Source organism: Phalacrocorax carbo, chromosome 3 (genome assembly GCF_963921805.1).
Source record: "Phalacrocorax carbo chromosome 3, bPhaCar2.1, whole genome shotgun sequence".
In the NCBI taxonomy this organism is placed as follows: Eukaryota; Metazoa; Chordata; class Aves; order Suliformes; family Phalacrocoracidae; genus Phalacrocorax; species Phalacrocorax carbo.
The window spans coordinates 24,560,731-24,579,757 of NC_087515.1; positions in this window are offsets into that span (position 1 = coordinate 24,560,731).

Consider the following 19,027-nt stretch of genomic DNA (forward strand, 5'->3'; position numbering starts at 1 on the left):
GACACAATATCACCTCCTGAGATGCATGCAACAAAATTCCAAAGCTAGCCTATAGCAACTAACTTAAGCACGAAAAACAGGCACAGGGGATAAATTAAGGATTAGAACAGAATGTGCAGTTTCATTTATATCATATTTGATTTGCATATACAGTGACAGACAACTCTTTACCAGCATGAAACTGGTGCAACTTCATTAATTTTAGGAGATTCAGAAACAATATTTGGAAGACTCATTTAGTGAATTAACTCTTCTGTACATAAAGTCATATCACTCAGGGAAAGAGTACAGAGCTGTGAATCAGTGGCCTCTAAATAATAAGTCCAGTTCTTCTGTCTGCAACTTGTTAGTCACTTAGCCAGTTTCCATGGGTCAGATGAAGACATTTTGCTAATCATCTTAACTCCTCTGCAATCTGGTCCACTTATATGTAGGTTTAGTGCTTATATTGCTCTAGATACAGAACTGCTAAGAATTACAACCACTGTAACACCAGGATGATTTCAAGATCCATGGGAGATTTTTTTGAAAAAAATAGTGTTCCCTTCCTTCAACATACTTCTCTCAAAAACAAAAAAGTTAGAGTGTTTCCTTGTGTTGAAAGTGAAGGACAAACTCTTCACAAGAGTGCATATCACTATCACATTAAAGATCTGTGAAAGCAAAAAGACACAGCTACCACCCTGGCAAAGTTCTGCTTATCAACTGACTAAATGAAGCAAGGGCCTTCACTCCCAGCAAATAAACAAGAGCCATCTTTACTATATCATGCTGATTTATCTTTGCTGTCAGTCCTCATCAGGATACAGTGAAACCACTAGGCAGGGGAAAAAAAAAATAGTGTAGACACAACCTTTCTGACAAGATACATTTTTTAGTTTTATTAAAGCAATGAAGAACCAAACAAATAGCATTAAAGAGAAAAAAATAACCCACATAGCCTGGAAGAGCAGGCTGTTTGTCAAGGTTGTACTTCCTTTTTCATGGTAACAGGTGTTTCCACTTTGAGAAACTATGTTTTTAAAGAATAACATTTTGAGCATAAATGTAAATCAGTTCACCTTCACAGTAAGTTTCCTGTTTAATTTAATACTACAAATATTATTAAATACTAAAAAAAAATGCAAACAACAGGAGAACTTAAGTTTTTTTTTACCCCAGAGGACGCAAGTCTAATTCTCCATATGGGTACAGAAGGTCTATTTCTGACAGGATCTGAACTTCAGTGCAAGTTTATGCTGCTGTCACAGCTGAGTTTGCCTCCAGGTTTCCAGGTTGTAGCTTGGCAAAGGGTTAACAGCAAAATGCAGCAATGCTGCTTCACTCATCAGGACAGCTTAAACCTGATTCAACCTACGATGGGAATCTCTTCACATATGTTAAAGGAAACTAGTCCAGGACTTCAATATAAAGAATCCCATAATAATGGTAAGTAACATCAAGCCAGGCAGAATGAAATTATTCAGATCTTTGCTAGACTCAGACAGCGTTAATTCCTCAGTTTTTGCATACCGTGCCATGTACACTTTGTACAGGGCCCAAGACCCTTTAGTTCCCTCTGACATCAAAGAGGCTGTTTACCAACATTGTGACTCCTTGAAGGCTATGCTGGAGTGTGGATTAATAATGAATTTAAAAGGAAGAGCAGCACCTATTTGCTAAGTAAACTCTGCTTCCTGAAGCACTCGCACGTTTCGTTACCAATGACCCTTTCTCCAGCGCAAGCCAGAGCCAATTCACTTAAGAAACCAGCAACCATTCCTTAAACAAAGGGAGTTCCCGACAGCATAGCTACAAGCTATTTTAACATCTCATTCTTTGGCTTTGGTATTTAAAGGACTTCAGCTCTTTCAAGACCAGGGCAAACAAACAGAAACAGCATAAATATATAATTGTGAAAAAGACAAACCTTTACATGAATCATCTTCAATGGGCTGCTTGAAAGCCGTTATGTCATTGAAAGTGCAAAGAAATAAAACCACTTTATCCTGCTCATTTCGAATTGGAGCAATTTTCACAAAGAACCAGACAGGTGTTCCTGGAAACAAACATATCAAAAAGTTGGTCAATGGTAGGCAGAACAATCAATGTGCTAGTTTAGATGTTTGTACTTCAAAATCAGCCATCTGTAAATGTTACTTTAATGTTGGGTTTTTTTGCAAACACCTATTATGAAAAAAGACAAAGCAGCTGACAAGAGTGTTAGTTAAGTTCTCTGCTCTGCCTCTGATTAGCTTTTTAATCTTCAGGAATCACTCAGTATTTCTGGGCTTCATCTACAAAGTGAATACTTGAACTTATGAAGTGCTGTGTAACCTCCTGAAAGAAGAGTCCTACGTACATGCAAAACGTGCACACAACAGAGTCCTGCTGGTTCTGTGCAGGACTTGAGAACAGACCGACTATGCCTAGACCATGACCATAATACAGAAGCTCACTCAAAAGCATGACCAGTTCAATTGACCTTATACTTCTCCACAAACAGGGAGCACCAACCCCTAACAACTACATCAGCCTATGCCCAGCTTCAAGAGCCAGGCTCTGGAGCCCTGGTCTACCCTGCAAATCCTCCCACACAAGGGAAATGCTTTGCAAACTGCCTTTCAGCTTGCCTTGTCCTGACCTGCTCATAATCACTAATGTGAAGCAAAACTCCACTGAATTCAGGAGAGAACACGCCATAAGGACCAGACCACGGGCTGTGAATAGGAGCAAGTTGTACTGCATAAAACGGTACTTTACCAGTTACTGCAGTAAACCACTAATGAAAACTGCTTGAGGTATTAGAGCCTGCACATCACAGAAAAAAGTGATCCCAGACAATGACCTTTCAGATGCAGCTGTCAATTTTCCTTGACATCTATCCACACAGATCACCTGGAGGAGAGAAACTGTCAGTCAGCCCTGTCTTTCTCTATTTGTGGCAGTTCTGCTGAGGTTGCTGAAAAGACCCTAGTGATAGCAGTGAAGTTCCAAGTAACATGATGTTGTCTACCACTCTTGTTTCACAGGAGTCACCACACTTATTTTAGTGATATTTGTGTATAAGCTGATCGCAGGGCTCAGAACAAAGCAGTCGGCTCCTGTACGTCATAACATGGCCTCCTTGAAGGCATCATTTTTTAGTGTGCAGTCTTAACTTTGGTCATAAAAAGATGGCTCTTTCTCCAACTGTGAGGTACCTGGCAATCAGGAGACTCCAGGGTCACCAGGCCTGGGCCTGCAGGGACCTTGTATATGAGTTTTCAGACTGTCCCTACACCCTCAACGATGATGAAAACACTCACCATTGCTTTTGTGGACATAAGAACTAAGAGCCAAAGAGAAGATACAGGTTTGCTTGCTGTAAGCAACATTTCTTGAGTGTCCCTTGTGAGCTATGTTTGGAGAGGAGGGTCTACATATCAGGGGCAAATACAAGATGTAAAAATCAGCAAGATTCATACCATCTGGGAAAGCCAGAATAAACAGTAACACACACAATTTTTGCCATTCATGCAGGAAAGCCCCTTTTAGAAAGGGTGATCTTAGAAGACTATTTTCTTTCTTGACCAGAGGACCCACCTTTAGGCTAGATATCAGAGTCTCTTTCACCTGAATTGCTCAGTATTTTAACATGAGTACTACATGGTATTTTTCATGCAATAATTAGTTATAACAAGGGCCACTTGTGCTTCCTGACTGTCAAGGGTCACAAGGAAACCTCAGGTAGTTCACAAGTTACTGTTCAGCAAAACAAGCAAAGGCAGCTTTTTTTCAAACTATCTTAATATAACAGAGGTTGTTGCTACCAGTGCCTCACCTGGCTTTTTCCCAGCCTCTGCGCTTAGCAATCTTTTCTGGCCACAGAAAGCCAGGGAATCTCCAAAACCCATGGACAACTTCCATAAATGAAGTTCAATTCCTAAGGCTCCCACTGTGCCTACATAGCACAGGCAGTTTCAAACCCTGGCTGAGATTCCATGCCATATGTACAGCCACCTCTATAAACAGCAGGGTATATGATGCATGGAGGCCTCTGCTCGAAAAGCAGAAAAATCCAGATGGAATCACTGATGGCCACTTCTGGAGCATGCCTACATGACAGAAAGTGTTCAGGAGTTCCTATTTTTTTTATTTTTTTTTTATTTTTATTTTTTAGAGTGAGCATTCTTGAACACCACCTTCCAATAAAGTATGAGCAAACAGAAATGCTAAACACAAGAAAAGATTCAGAGAAGTAACTGTGCCAGTAAAATCATCACTAACTTGCTAATGAGCTTAGAAGACACTGCCACAAAGCAGCCAACAGCAATTTTCAAGACAGTAACACTCTTTACACTAGCCTTTCTCAGGAGTTCCTAAAATTGCCTGTCTTTATTTCATCTTGCCTAGTTGTTTTTCCCATCTTCACATGTGAACTATTCTGATGCTGATCAAATCCATATCTTGCTTTTACACAGACTCCTTGGTGACTAATTGCTTTTTATTTTACCCACTTCGTCACCCTTCACTAACACTGCAACTTTTTAATCAGCCAGGATCTCCAACTACAGCCTTGCTTTTTGATGTCCCTCTACAGGCACATGCTTTTTTGATTAGGGTTTTTTACCCCCTCCCCAAAAACACTTTGAAGTAGCAGAACGATACAAGCTACAGCCATTCTGCTATGGGCTGCTCATAATATTAACCTTCATAGCATTAAGGCCCGAATTACATGCTCAGCTTCATCTCTGCCTCTCACAGCTATAAAAACTTATTACCCTACTTTTGAAGATACTGTACACATCACAGAAAGGATGCAATTCGCCCTCTTATTCTGGCTATTTGTCAGATGCATGCTGTCATCTCCTCCTTATGATTATAGTATGATACATTGTTGCAAGATTTTTCTAACATGTTCTAAATGCAACAAGAGGAAAGACTTTTCCCAATAACCTATAGATGGCTGCTGCAGGATAAGGAGCTTATATCAGCAGGGTTCTTACTTTCTGACTCCTGTGACTCCCATTCCTATGTTGCATTATTTATATTAAAAAGGAAAACAAAACACTGCTTTACCTAGAACCAAGCGTAGATAGTGTAGATCTTAGTGATGTGCCCCACAGGCAATGAGAAGGAGCCAGATATCCTGACAGCTAAAAGTAGGTGGTTTTGATGACTATCACTATTTGGGTACCCTTATAATTTCCAGGGTCTCAGAGTGCCACGGACAGCTTGTATTCCAGGGCAGAACATAAAAATCAGGGTGCACATATGGTCTAAGTCGTCTTCCAGTTTTGGATCCAGTAACACAGCAACCGCAGAAGTAAGTAGATGGAAAATTCTGCCAGGCCATGTATCTGCCTCCCCAACACTATTCAGTATTTTTCCCTGCAGTGTGTTCCCCACCACCTTGTCAGTCTCTTTTGTGAATAGGAGACAAGTGGATATAAAAATACAGTCAGGAGGGGAATGCTTCCAGTGCTGTGTTACATGGGCTTTCCACAATGCTCTGCAACCAGGAGCTCATTCATAACAGAACTGGGTTGTGAACTGTGGGAACACACTGAAAGGCTCAGCCAAGATGTGGCTGTGCTCAGCTTTTTTCCTGCATACTGGTTTAATTATCAGAAGAATTTTACTTTTTAAACATTAAACAGTTTATTTAACTATTAAACAGGAAAGCTTAAAGTATAAACCACTTATAAATCAGGTCGGAAACTAGAATTTCAACCTCCTACAGGCAGCCCTCATACTCTTGGTGTCAAAGCGGATGTCCCTGCTCAGCCAGACAATCACTACTGGCAAGAGGCACAAACAATTTTAATGAAAAATATGATTTTCAGATTCAGCCTATGGGTTATTCAGGCAGTGAAACTGCAGCATGTTTCAGAGCTCTCACAGCAAAACAAGAGTAAGTTCCCCATATGCCCCGAGGCTACATTGATGTACAGCCACGCAGAAACTGTTTACCAGTGTTTCCAACAGTACATCTACTTTCATTTACATTTTGCGTTCAGTCCTGGCAAGCTCTCTCACTGGTGAAGTTCAATGACAATGCACAAACAAAGAAGTAAACACTCATGAGCCACGATGGCTTCTGTTAGATTTGGAATCAACAGTGAAAGAATCCAGAGTTTGTCTAATGGCATAGGACCAATCCTGCTAGAAAAGGGAATGTCACTTCAAAGCTGGTGGAGAAGCAGTCTGAATAACTGGGAAGAAATGAAAATCTACAATGAACTTCTGACAGTAGCCATAGGACCAGCCTGTCAAGACTGGCTGATACCAAAGTCATATAGCTAACTCCAGAATTAACAGATGTAGCTCTTAATAGTCTTCAATGGCCTGAGCACAGTACTTAGTGTTGCCTTAAAGGCAAGACAATTTTAAGAGTGGTGATTCAAGTCCCAAGTCTTCCCCAGACTCACACACAGTAAACGTCTCCACAGCTTATAATTTCCCATCTGTAACACAAGTACTAGCGTCTCTTTCCTCTCCTTTTTTCCAGTCCTGTGTATTTCAACAGCGACATGTTCAGCCCCTTGCTGAGCAGGAACACCAGCATTTAACATGCTATTTAACTTTGGTTGAAGACCTTCAGAAACTCTCATAGCATCGAAGTGAATGAGACATTAAAGGTCTATTCTGGCTTCTCCCCCTGAGCATACTGATGACCTCTCCTTCAGTTTTCCCTCCTGTCAAACAAAAATAGGCTATAATGAAAACCAAAATCACTGTCTAAATATGCTCTTTCGCCATACCTTGAACCATTTAACCAAAGAGGTCAGCTGTTTTTCAAAACTACAGAAAGCGCATTGTTTAAATAAAACTGCAATACACAATTTTTCTTTCCACAAAGTAAAACAAAATTTGTTTATAAACACTATTTAAAAACATGTTTTGATAATTCAGCCGACATCTTCACTGCCTCTACTGAATGGGGCAAGTTTCCTTTAAGCAGCACAACCTCTACATTACTTGATAATATCTCAATCAAACGGTCATCAGACAGCTATTGCCCTGAAGGTAAACAGTCAAGCAGTATGGAAACAAGAAGGATAGAAGCATGTGCTGTGTCTCCACCAATTCCTACAAGCAGCGATGCAGGCAGCAAGACTTCAGTTATATAAACAGCAGAGCTGACCATTAGAGTCACCCCTTTTGGCGTTTCACTTATGACCAGGTACTCAGTATGAGATTGTTTCTCTCTATCCCACACAGACCAAATAGTTTGTCCAATATCAAATCAGCAAACCAGCTGGTGACGTGTGGTTGGACAGAGTTAGGCAAGCCACTATATCCACACGGATTTTAACTAGGAGCACAGAAGAGCCTGTGACATTTGACCATGCAAGCCAAAGCGCAAAAGTCTTCCTATAGACTCTACCTTCTAGCAGAGAGGGTGCACTGAATGAGGACAAACAGACTTAGTATGTAGCTCACCACTCTGTGCCAATACTAATAGACCTTAAAATACATTTTGAGCACTTTAAAAGCTGTTACCTTCATGTTTTCCACATCTGGTGCTGCTACGCTCTGGCAGCTAATGCTTATGAAGGTCAGATCTTTACATGCTAAGATAAGGAAAATCAATTTCAGTCCTCAAAGGTAGAATCACTATGCACAGGGGTTCTCCTATGACACCAAAACAACAGTAGGAAAACAGCTCAGCACACACCCTTATACTGCAGCAGTGTTGATATGGTTTGCCTGATTCTGAGTTCTCTGAGGAACAGAAAGTGAGTATAAGAAAGGGGAAGACACAGCGAAGTCTTGAAATCATCTTTCCGTTTACCCCAGATCAAATATTTAAGGATTACAACTGAGAAGCGTTACTGTTCTGTGTATGTTTGAGGAGATGACAGCAGGTCTGGCTTGCCAATGTATTTAAAGTTGACAAGGTCAACAGGAATTATCAGTTTTATGAATCCAAAATACTTAGATTTGACCTTGCTGAAGGTGACTGAACCCATGCAGACGGATTTCATAGAAGAGGAGATGTAGGTGTACATATTGCTTGACAAATACGGAATTTGATTTCAATGGGAAGCTCAGGAGGATACATGCCACTTTACTCCAACACCCTCATTCTTTCCTGCTTCTGGTCCTATGGGTTTAGCAAAGGTTTCCATCTGGAGACACTAGAGGCACAGCGCGCACAAATATAAATGGTTTTAAATAGTTGTAACCAAGAGTTATGAGAAACTCTCCCTAGTGGTGGGCAATCACAGGTCTGAAGTGAGTTTTGCTCTCCATAAATTAGGATGGGGTTGTTTGTTTTTTAACCCTTGTAGAAAGCACCAGTCCCAAAGATAAGTGCAAGTAGAATCTGCCAAATCACTACTTTGGGCTTATTTGTCATTCTTTGACATCTAAAAGATTTCTAATACACTATGGGGGGATAGTGCATGTGGTAAAAAAAATAAAAAACCCACACAAATATTCATGGTATTAAATTTGTTAAACATTCAAGCACTCAGAAAACCAGGGAAGTGAACCTCAGTCTTTGGGACTCTTACCATAATGTATGTTCTCAGGTAAGAGCTACTGCTTATCCAAACCACTTTGCAGTGTGCGAAATAACTACCTACAGCCAACCCTTCAGCTGCTGCCATTCCACTGGCCCCACCTGTAGAAAACCTCAGAGAAAAAAAGGTGCCTTATCCCTCTCTGCAGCACCGCTGCAGACTGTAAGCAATGAGAATGTCTTTGCTCAAACAGGGGACTCTTGAAGACTCTGTAACTCTTCGTGCATTTTAATTTTGAAGAGTTCAGCCCACTTCAGATATTCTTCCACTGAAGCAGATCAAGTACTGCATAGGAAAAGGGGTTAGATTTCAAATGGGCACCACCTCTTCAGAACCAGACAGAAGCAACTAAATTTATACTCTTACAAAAATTTACTTTTTATTTTTATATATATTTATAAATAATAGAAGCAAGTGTATTTAGAAGCAGCCTGCTTTTGCACTGCTTGTAACCAGACCTAGGTTGTAGATGGAACACTAGACACAAAGTCCAAGTTTCATTTACTCAGCCATTTTTAATTATGAGGTTGACCACAGAGTTTAAAACCTAACAAATGGCTGGCAGTCTCATAAGAAGTCAGATGCTTAAACTGCATCCGTTCAGATAAGCTAAGATATGACTAATACTAGATAGAAAATATTTTCTAACACATTAGGCCATATCATTCCTTGGTGTAAGTTAATATAACTCCACTGATTTCAGTGAGACTTAGCAATGTTTTGATTTTCCCATATAAAAATAAACAATACTTCCAGCATCACTGGACACTCACACCTAATCGAACAATGGAACTGAAGCTCTCACATTAAATTACTGTCAACCTGTCTGTTGTCATTTTGCAGTCCAGATTAAAGAAAGCTTTCACTTTGTCTCCTGCCAGGTATGACCATGAAAATCCCACTGCATGCAACAGGATGGCATCAGAGCAACAACGACAAAAATCTGGTGGCTGTGCACCTGCTCGCTCCAATTGCTTCCAATTACCCTGAAGGAGCTCTGCATTTCTAAGAAGCAATTCTTCCAGAGAATAACAATGATCATCACATACCTACTAAGTAATCCAGGGCCTAGCCCAAGGAACCATCAAATCTCTATGGCATCTTAACTTCAAGTTCTAAAAAGAGGGAGGATAGTCACTTTTGGATAGGGGAGGGTTGGACAGGTAAAGGGGAGGCCAGGGTAGAGACAGTATCCATAAGTGCAAACATGATGAAGGCAGAAAATTGTATCATTCTTCTGAATACTACAGCCTATATTGTTTCTAGAGTTGATATTGTGAACTGCAATGAAGCTGGTGGATATACTGTACCTATCAACATCTAGATGGGGTATTCTTATCAGACAACCAAGTAAATACTAGCACTGGGTCACCACCACGGAAAGTGCCACGTCGAAACAACAAAAAAAAGCCTATCACTTCTAGTCTCAATCTATTGTTGACATGTCTAGCGTAAGATCAGGACATAACTGTTACTCAGAGAGAGTGTGATGACTGCTGCTCATAAAGATACAAGATGAAGATTGACCTGCACTAGCAACATCATAGTTAACTTGAAACTCCTGCTTTGTTTCCCTTTTCTCCCCCAAAAGGAGAGAGATTGTATTGGTAAAACAGCTAAAAGTACATTAAATGTGCAGGCTGTGGAATATGTACCAGTTATCGAACAAATCAAAAATGGAAAAAACACTTGAAAATCATGACTATTTGTCTACAGACAGGGTTGGACAGGTAAAGAACAACAAACATCTATTCCCTGCCCAATTTACTTGCTAACTGGAAGAAAATAAAAAATAGAATAAGGGAAGAATGGGGGGGAGGAGGGCAGGGGGGGAAACAGCAGGAAAAAAATGTGTAACAAAATTGAGGGTCCTTGCCAACATCTTCAAACTGAGAGTAGGCTGAAACCAATCATGTTCATTGCCCGAGCACGCAACTGCCATAGTTGCAGGCAGAGGTAAGGTGACCACAAAGGCAAGACCACTTAGCAGTCTGGGTGCTACGTGACTGGTGAACAAGAGAGTGTTTTTCTATGATGTGCCTTATTCTCAAAAAAAAGCTCCAGGATGTCCCTCTTTTGGTATTTTTCAGTTACAACTCTCTAGTGTTATTAGTCAAGTCTCTATAACAGTAGTTAATGTGCCTCTAAAGCCACAAATCTAACAAACATAAGAGCACTGCATTTTGTTAAACTTAAAAGCAAGCCCTGTGCTTTCCTTTTTCCCATGCCTGTGACCCTCCATGCACACAGCAGAACCATCACTGCTCTGCTTTTTGGCATGTCACACAACACAGCTTCTGCACAGCTGGACTTTGTTCTAGGCCACCTCTCCTCAGGGAAGTGCACAGCAGGGCAGGAAACATTCCTCACTCCATGGTTACCTTGCTTTAGTTCTGCACAAAAGACAGAGAGGCCCCAGGCTCTACTACAGGCCATATGCTGCAACAATGACAGAGTAGCTGCATAGCCTCTTGATGCCAAATCACTAAGACAGAATTTCAGACCCTCCTAGATCCCACGACTGCAGCTTATTTACTTGCCTTTGGATCCACAGATGTGAGCTGCATATGGTCCCTATGGCCACTAACTAAGCTAGGAACAGAAATCACCTTTAAGAAATAGGTAAACATTGGAGGCAGATTAACACTAGAAGGAAAGAAGCACAAAGCGAGGCCATTCAGATAGCACATATAGCTTTTCAAATGAGTTGGACCAGCAAAGCTGTGCTCTTGAAGAGCCCTGAGCAATGGTACCATGTCAGAGGTCATGACGCTCAGAACAGGCTAAAAAGATAAGAAAAAGACTAGAAGAGAGATGAAGCAAAAATCTCTTAAGAAATTTTTCCTCCCTAAAAGATGACAAAAAACAATTCCATGTACTTTGGCACCACCACTTCTTAGAAGAACAGATTAATTTTGATAGAAAACAAGCAGCTCCACACATCCACAGATCAGCACTAGCATACATAAGTATTATCTTCTAGGTTTTGCGAAGTCCCTGTGATTCTCTCACCAAACTCCAACAGTCTCTACTAGCTTGCCATTACAACAGAAAGACCAGTGGTTCACACATACAGGTAGACTGGATTACCCAGAAAACTGGTCTTTCTAACAAAAAACAAGGCAGCAATGAGGTTAACTGTTGAAAATTGCATCACAGCAGTTTATGTTATATTTTGTGGTTGAAGTCCCCCATTCCCACTAATGCAGAACTGATCATAGCTGTAATGGGAAGGAGCTGCCAGCAGGATGCTTCTGTGAGGTACCCTTCCCTGTACACACACACTACCAGTTTCATGATTAGAAGGCAAAATTGTTAAGAGCACAACAAGTTCTAGAATGCAGACTTTCAGCTTAACATTTGGCCAGGCTGAAGAGCCCAGTGGATTTACACTTCAGATGACATTAAGCAGATGAAAATAACTGTGCCATGACATAGTCTACACTAGATGGGGCAACAAGTTTTGGGCAAGTAGTTCCTCTGCTAACATGTGCGCTTACAGACAGACTGAAATTCCTAGGAAAAAAATCATATCCTGATTAAGGAATTTTTATCCAAAACAAAAATTGTCCAGTTTCATCTGAAAATGTCAGAAGTAGTTCAGCTTCTAAAACAAGTGATGGGTTCTTTTTATTCTGAAACTACATCTAAATACTGGTTTTGCTATATTAAATTTTTAAAACTTGAAAAAGTATGTTTTCTGTAACAGAAACCATTTGCACAAACCTAGCTTGTGTGTTATCATTGCTGACGGAACCTTGAGTGTTGTCTTAAAGCATCACACACAAATTGCTCTAAATGTCAGAACAAATTAGAGAGTTTTGTCTGCATCTCTGAGTGACTTTCATCCCTAATGTTCTCATTTCTCCCTTGTAGATTAGCTGGTAGAACTGGGGCTTATTTAGCCCTAGATAAAGCGCAGTTCTCCATGCTGACAGACTTGCAGATTACACTATAATTTAAAACAACTTTACACACCTACATTAATGAACAAACCAGTCAGCTACTTACTATTCTTCTTGTACATCAAGATTTCAAAGGAGTTCATTTCATAGTTCTCAAATGTTTGCCGGACCTTGTCAATTGTATCCTTGTCTGTCAGCTCTCCATACATAAAACTGCAAATAAAGCGAGAAATTCAAGTCAGATAGTAGAGAAGAAAAAAAAACAACACAACACATTTGTTTACATTGTGAAGAGACCTATTTAGAAATAGCCCTTCTTTGATCTTGTTTCACCTGGAAAGCATATTTGACAGATGCAGCCCCAGGAGATAAAAGACAAACTGGAATAAACAGATTACTTTTCTCCTCAAGCAACAAGCACAACACTACAAGCTATTTAACAGAAAATAAATCTGTTCTCAAATACCTGCAGGTGCTGCTTTTTTGCATAACTTCTGCTCTGTGATATCCTGATAGCTTGCAAAATCCATCATTGCTGTAGACAATGGGCCAATCCACTATCTGGGCATTACCCAAGACAAAATTAGTATCTGTTTGAAAGAACACATCAGTTAGACATTAGACAAGGCTATGGTTGCCTTAGAGGAAATACTCATTTCAGGACCCAATCCTGATTGCTTCAGCCCCTGAACAGTTTTTCCCAGATGCTATTCCCACTGCAATCAACAGGATTATTCCCAGTTTTAATTTTAAGTAAATTCTTATTTAAAAAAAAATATTGAGTTGTCATGCAAAGCTTAAGAGGATGATTTTATGCAAGTGAAACACATGATGGTTAAACAGGTAAAATTCACTCCTTGACTGAGGACAGATTCACCAAACTGTTTCCCTCTGTGCCACATGTACTGATCTGCCATGACACTCAGTTTGAATGCAAAGCCTCATACACATGGCCAGAACTGCACATGAACGATATTTCTCCTCTCTGAATGTAGACACAGTCGCTCCTCTCAATGCAACCTTCACTGCTGGCCACACAAGCTCAAATACTTCTTGTGTGACATGTACAGCACAGCGCTCCAAACTAGACATTAGGCAACTAGGGTTAGAGCTTACACCAGTAGAAAGAACTTTGTTTGCTGTACAAACCAGGAATTTCAATCAGGAAGAAAAAAACCTGAGCAGGATTCATGCCTCCATTCTCACTGGATCTGTGCATGCTACTTTTTTTTTTTTAATGATTGATACCTCATTCAGATTACAAACACACTCAATGCTGGGCCCAGACCTTGCTTTTCTCTGCTGCTTTGGCTCTTGTGCAGTCAACTACCTACACCTGTACCAAAACAGACAACAGTGCTGCTGCTTGGGCACTGGCAGGCAGGCAGAAATGGTGGCGTCTTTCACAGCTGCAAAGATCCCCTGGCTTTTGAAAGAAAGGCTAGGATGCCACATGAGATTTAAGAGGCACCCGTATTTAAGGGAAGCGTTTAAGGGAGTTCACTATCCTGTCTACTTTTCAGGATCTACCCCCAACTACTCAAACATACATAGCCATCATTAATGCTTCCTGCAACCAAGAGACACAAACAAGACATTTTACCTATTAATTGCAGAGGGTTTCGTTTAACTTTCCCTTTCAAAATCTTTTGTCCTATTGCAAACTTCAAGTGAGTTTAAATAAAACATTCCTGTAGCTATCTAAATCCATTGTCCAATCCTGTGAGCATGATTAAGTGTATCCTTATACACTCTTTAGACTGAAATACAGCAGTAGTATAACTTCAGGACATTTTAACTGCTTTGTTTCTCACAGCCTCTTTGAAATACCGTGGGTTTTGCTTGGTTGCAGCACTTTGTTCCAAAAAACCGTGCATGTTTTTACCCCTTCCTACAAATAAGTAAGCCAAGTCATTTCTCATTGCTAAAGCAAGTACTTTTGAGTGTCTATTATAAACACTTCATTGCACTGTGTTAGGATATTTTTTAATTTTCATCACAAAGTACAAAAAATTGACAAACAAAAATGTTAGGCCAGGTCCTGCCCTGATCTGAATGGTGTTATTTCATGCATGCATTCCGTCTCACCATCTACCCTTCTCAAAAGGTAACTTATCCTTCTCTCCACTTCCTCAAGAGGAGCTTCTATTAACTTAAGGAGTGACCTTCCTTTCACACTTAAACCTCAACATTGTATTTGGATAAATAATCTCTTTTTTTTAATAAAAGATATATATGGCACTTTTCTGATGACCATTACTGTGCTAATCCTACTTTTATCTAGCCTTGCAATGCTCCTGTGAGGTAGGACAGTGCTCTTATCCCCTTTTTATAGGTAAAAACAAAGCACCAAGTCCACAAGGGGATTCAAGCACTAGAAGGCTGGAAGCTCCCTGTGTAGGGTTGGTGAGATAGAACTGAAAATCATTAGCAGAGCAAATAGAAACCTGCCGAAGTCAAACTATGGAAAGCAATGAAAAAAGGGTATGTTTTAAGGTTGCTTTTTTTTTTTTCCCCTTTCCTATATTACTTACAATACCTACTATTTTAACATATGCCCAGTTCTCACAGATAATACCCAAGATTCTTTACCATTACTGCGGGAGCTAAAGAATCACATTCCCACTTACTTACCTTTTGGCCCAATGAAGCCTGATTTTTTTGGGACTGGCAGCTTCCAAATGATGTTTAGAGATAATGCAAATATCTCCCTCCCCTCTGACGGCCTAGCAGTTTGGGTGTTCTACAAGACGTGGGGCTACCTGACAGCAGTGAAAGCTCAGCCTTCACTTCAACTCCTGAATGACCATTCTAATTTTCAAGTTACCAAAGAGAACAGATGCCAACATCCTCACCAGATGAATTTTTAAGTCGGTGTGACTTGACTGTTGTATTTTATGCACCCCTATTAGGCAATCCTGTTAGTCTACATTGGGTGAGCCTCTCTGGGAGGTGGAGGTAGAATGCTTCATCGGGGAGTACAGGTTGGGTTAAGTTGCAAGTTACAGCCAAGCTGAGATCTTTATGTACATACAAAGCTTTAAAGGCAAACACTTACACATCTACCAATTCAAAGAGCAAGCCAGAGGTTTTGGTGATCCCACTGTTTTATAAGTGTCTCACTTCCAGCTAGTTTCCACCCCGTGCATCTTCACCCTTCTTTGATCCAGGCTTTACATAGTATTTACTCCCTGTGTGTTTGTAACCTGAAGTTGAACCCATTCTCTGGAGTCAACGCCACACCCCTGATTCAACTTTGGGCTTGCTCCTTCAGCTCCATTGCCACACTTTTTTAGTGCTTGCCCTGGGATGATCCTTAGACCCCAAAAAATGCCTTGCATGAACCAGTGTTTGGGAACTCCCCATGTAGCTGAGAGCCTGCAAAGAAGCCGTTGGCCCCTGTGAGCACAGCAGCCAGACAGCTGAAAGAAGCTGTAGTGTATGACCACCTAAACTGCCAGGCCAGGAAAGAGGTTTTCAATCCACCACTCTGCCAACTTTACTTGGGAGGACACCAGGCTCAGGATGATCAGTTCTTTTGTTCCTGATTTTATTGCAAAGGGAGAGATTATCTGCATCGGTGGTTTCCAAGCTTCCTGTACTCACTGTTTTTGGTTTTTAAACTTGCCATGGCCCACAGAATGGGCGCCCCAGCATCTGCAAAGAAAGGGTCTTGGAGACAAATATGAATTTCTTTCCAGCTACTCAATCCTCTTCCCAAATCTCCTTAAACACAAAACAATGACACAACAGTGGTTCTGTGCCTACATGAAGAACATGCCTGCATTTCTTCAGAAAGAGTGTCTCCAACAACGGTGTTTTGCCTGTGTGAACGCTGGCAAGACACAGAACAAAATAAGAACTCCCACTTCTAACTCCCCCGCATAGTTCATTCTGACAGATAACCCAGAGGTAGAAGGGCTGTTCTCATTGCTAACATTTACATTCAATTGCATTGACATCCCTGACAACGTGCTACTTCGAGACAGCTCATAATCTGTTAAACAATTGTTCCTAACATAATAAAATATTAAATAACATCCACTGAGGCAAATATTGCCACTCCATCCGCAGGGACACAGGGTCCCAGAGGCCAGGAAACAGCTGTGGCTTTGTTGCACAACAAGCATGAGGGACGCTCTAGTGAACTCTTTGAGCATCACAGGGCAAAGCCTCTTGGGGACTCACAAGTCATTCAACAAGGCCAGGAAAGGAGATGGTCAGAGGAAGACCATTAAGAAACCCACTGCTAAATTCTCTCCAAATAACAGGGGTAAAATGTACATGTGATAGCTGCAGTATTGAAACTATTTAGTGACTTAAGAAACTGTTCAGTGACTCTTTGAAAGGACTCAAAGTGTTCCCTTACCCAGAAGTCAGTTTCTGTCACAGTGTCAGTTGGGTTAGTGGTATTGCCTGGCCCAGGGAGAAGCTGTAAGCATCACTGGCCCTTCGTATCAGCTCCAAGAAGAACTAAGCTAGGAACTGGAGAGGGCAGGCTCGTATAAAAGAATACCTGGGGTTCTGGCTTGTGCTGCATTTGGCACAGTCTGAGCAAGACCATTGGGAGGCGTAGAAATATGCAGAAGTGCAGCACAGAGCACATCATGCTGCAGAAACACAAGTAAAAACTGTAGCCTCTCAAAGGCAGCACAGTTGTTTGCATGAGTAGGGCATGCTTCTGTGATGAGGGTCTGCAGTGCTGGTTTGTGAAGTGCCTCACTTCATATTTTCCAGCCTGCCTTTTCCACAAGTCAGTTCTGTTCACTGCAGTATATCCACATGTCAGCCTTTACACACTCAAATGTCAGACCCGTTTTGAATTATCACTTTAAACTAGGGACAGCTGCTTTAAAGAAACAAAAAAATAATTTGACTCCTTCTAAAATATAAGAATGGATTTTCTCAGTCACTGAAACCAGTACTTTCCTCCACTCACAAAATACATGATCACAGAAGCATCAGAAAATGTCTTTCTGAATAACAGCAATCCTTTAACAACAGCAATAGCAAGTCTCTAGAACACCCAGCTTCACCAAAACTACTGCATCTGCTGAATCTTGTTGTTACATATAGTGCTTTGTTTAACAAGACCTGTCCATTACCTCAAACCTCCAAAATGCCTGAGGACAAGAAGCACCTCACAGACATGTATCTGGTCAGAGCATGGAGCACGTTACTGAAATGCTTCCTCCCCACCATTCCCCTGCACTGCTGCACGTTTGCACCCATAGCATCCCAGCCTCTACGGTAAGGTAGACCTTGCCAAGCTGAGCCCCCTCATCTCTTTCCAGAGGCCAGCACACCAGTTCTGCCTTCCCTAGCCCTTCAGTGACACATGGGCCCTCTTCCAGGACACACTGGTCAGAGACCAGCAGCCAGACATATTCCTACAATGCTGCCCAACACATTCCCACATTGCTGCCTGTGCAGAGGAAGCACATGGAGGCAACCAAGAGGAAACCTCTGCTCAGTGAGTTGTAGTGCAGACCTTGCTAACAACAGAGGCTGGTGCCCACTGTGCTTTCAGATATGTATGCAGGTTTGTCAAAGCCCAGCACAAGTGTGCTCAGGTTGGTGCACTGCACAAATGTAACTTAAATATATTAATAACTTTTCCCACAGTCATCACACAAATACAAAACCCAAAAGATTTGCTCCTAATTTATTCCCCTCTCAGTGACAGGATAATCAGGTGGGAAGACTTGCTCCTCACCAAACTTGCTAATTCTCCCATCAGTATCCAGCAGAACAGAAATTGCCCTCCTCATTCCAGACCACAGCCTTCATCCTGTTGGGTGAGGTTATAACCCCGGTTATTGAGACCTGCATGTCTCTTTTTATCATGCCTCAAACTCCTCCCATGGATCTTCAGTGGCACAAACCTAGACCTCTAGCATTACAAAGCACAAACCACTACTACAGCAGACCTAAAAGAACCGCTTTGTGAATAGGTTTCTTAGCCTACCCACGACCTCCTTAGCTACTGTTCCATTAGCTGGGCATAAGCAGCATAGGTGCTATGTCACAGCCAACATAAGAAATGTGCAATACACAGAACCACACAGAACCCATCAGGGATCATCTAGTCCAACCTTTCTAGGAAGAGCAGAGTCTAAACAAGATGGCCCAATTGGCAAAAATCATGTGCAACTGTCATAGAGCTAAAGGCATGGAGCTTAAGTACAAGGGACAGAGGAGTTTCTAAACAATTCTGGTATTTACAAACACGTGACTTTGCAAAACATGTAGCATCATTTGGATATGGGGAGAAGAGAGATAGTTTCATTTTCAGAGAAGAACACAAGGCATGGAAAATAAACAACGTTTACAAGTAGGCCTGTCAAAATTGCTAGTCACACAGCTCATATTGTGCTTTCCCTTTAACAATTTGCAAAGGATAGGTATGTATGAATTTTTACTCATTTTTAGTCTTAGCTTTGAAAAAAGTAAAACAGCAGCAGTCACTCTGATTAGTTACATTGTTCAAATGTAACTTCTGAGATCAAAATACGGTCCTAAATCAGTACAAATATTTCAAGCATCTATTCAATCATTTCTTTGCATACATGTGATGCAAGGCTCACTCTTCAGAGAGGAAAGACACAGGAACCAACCAAATTTTCATCT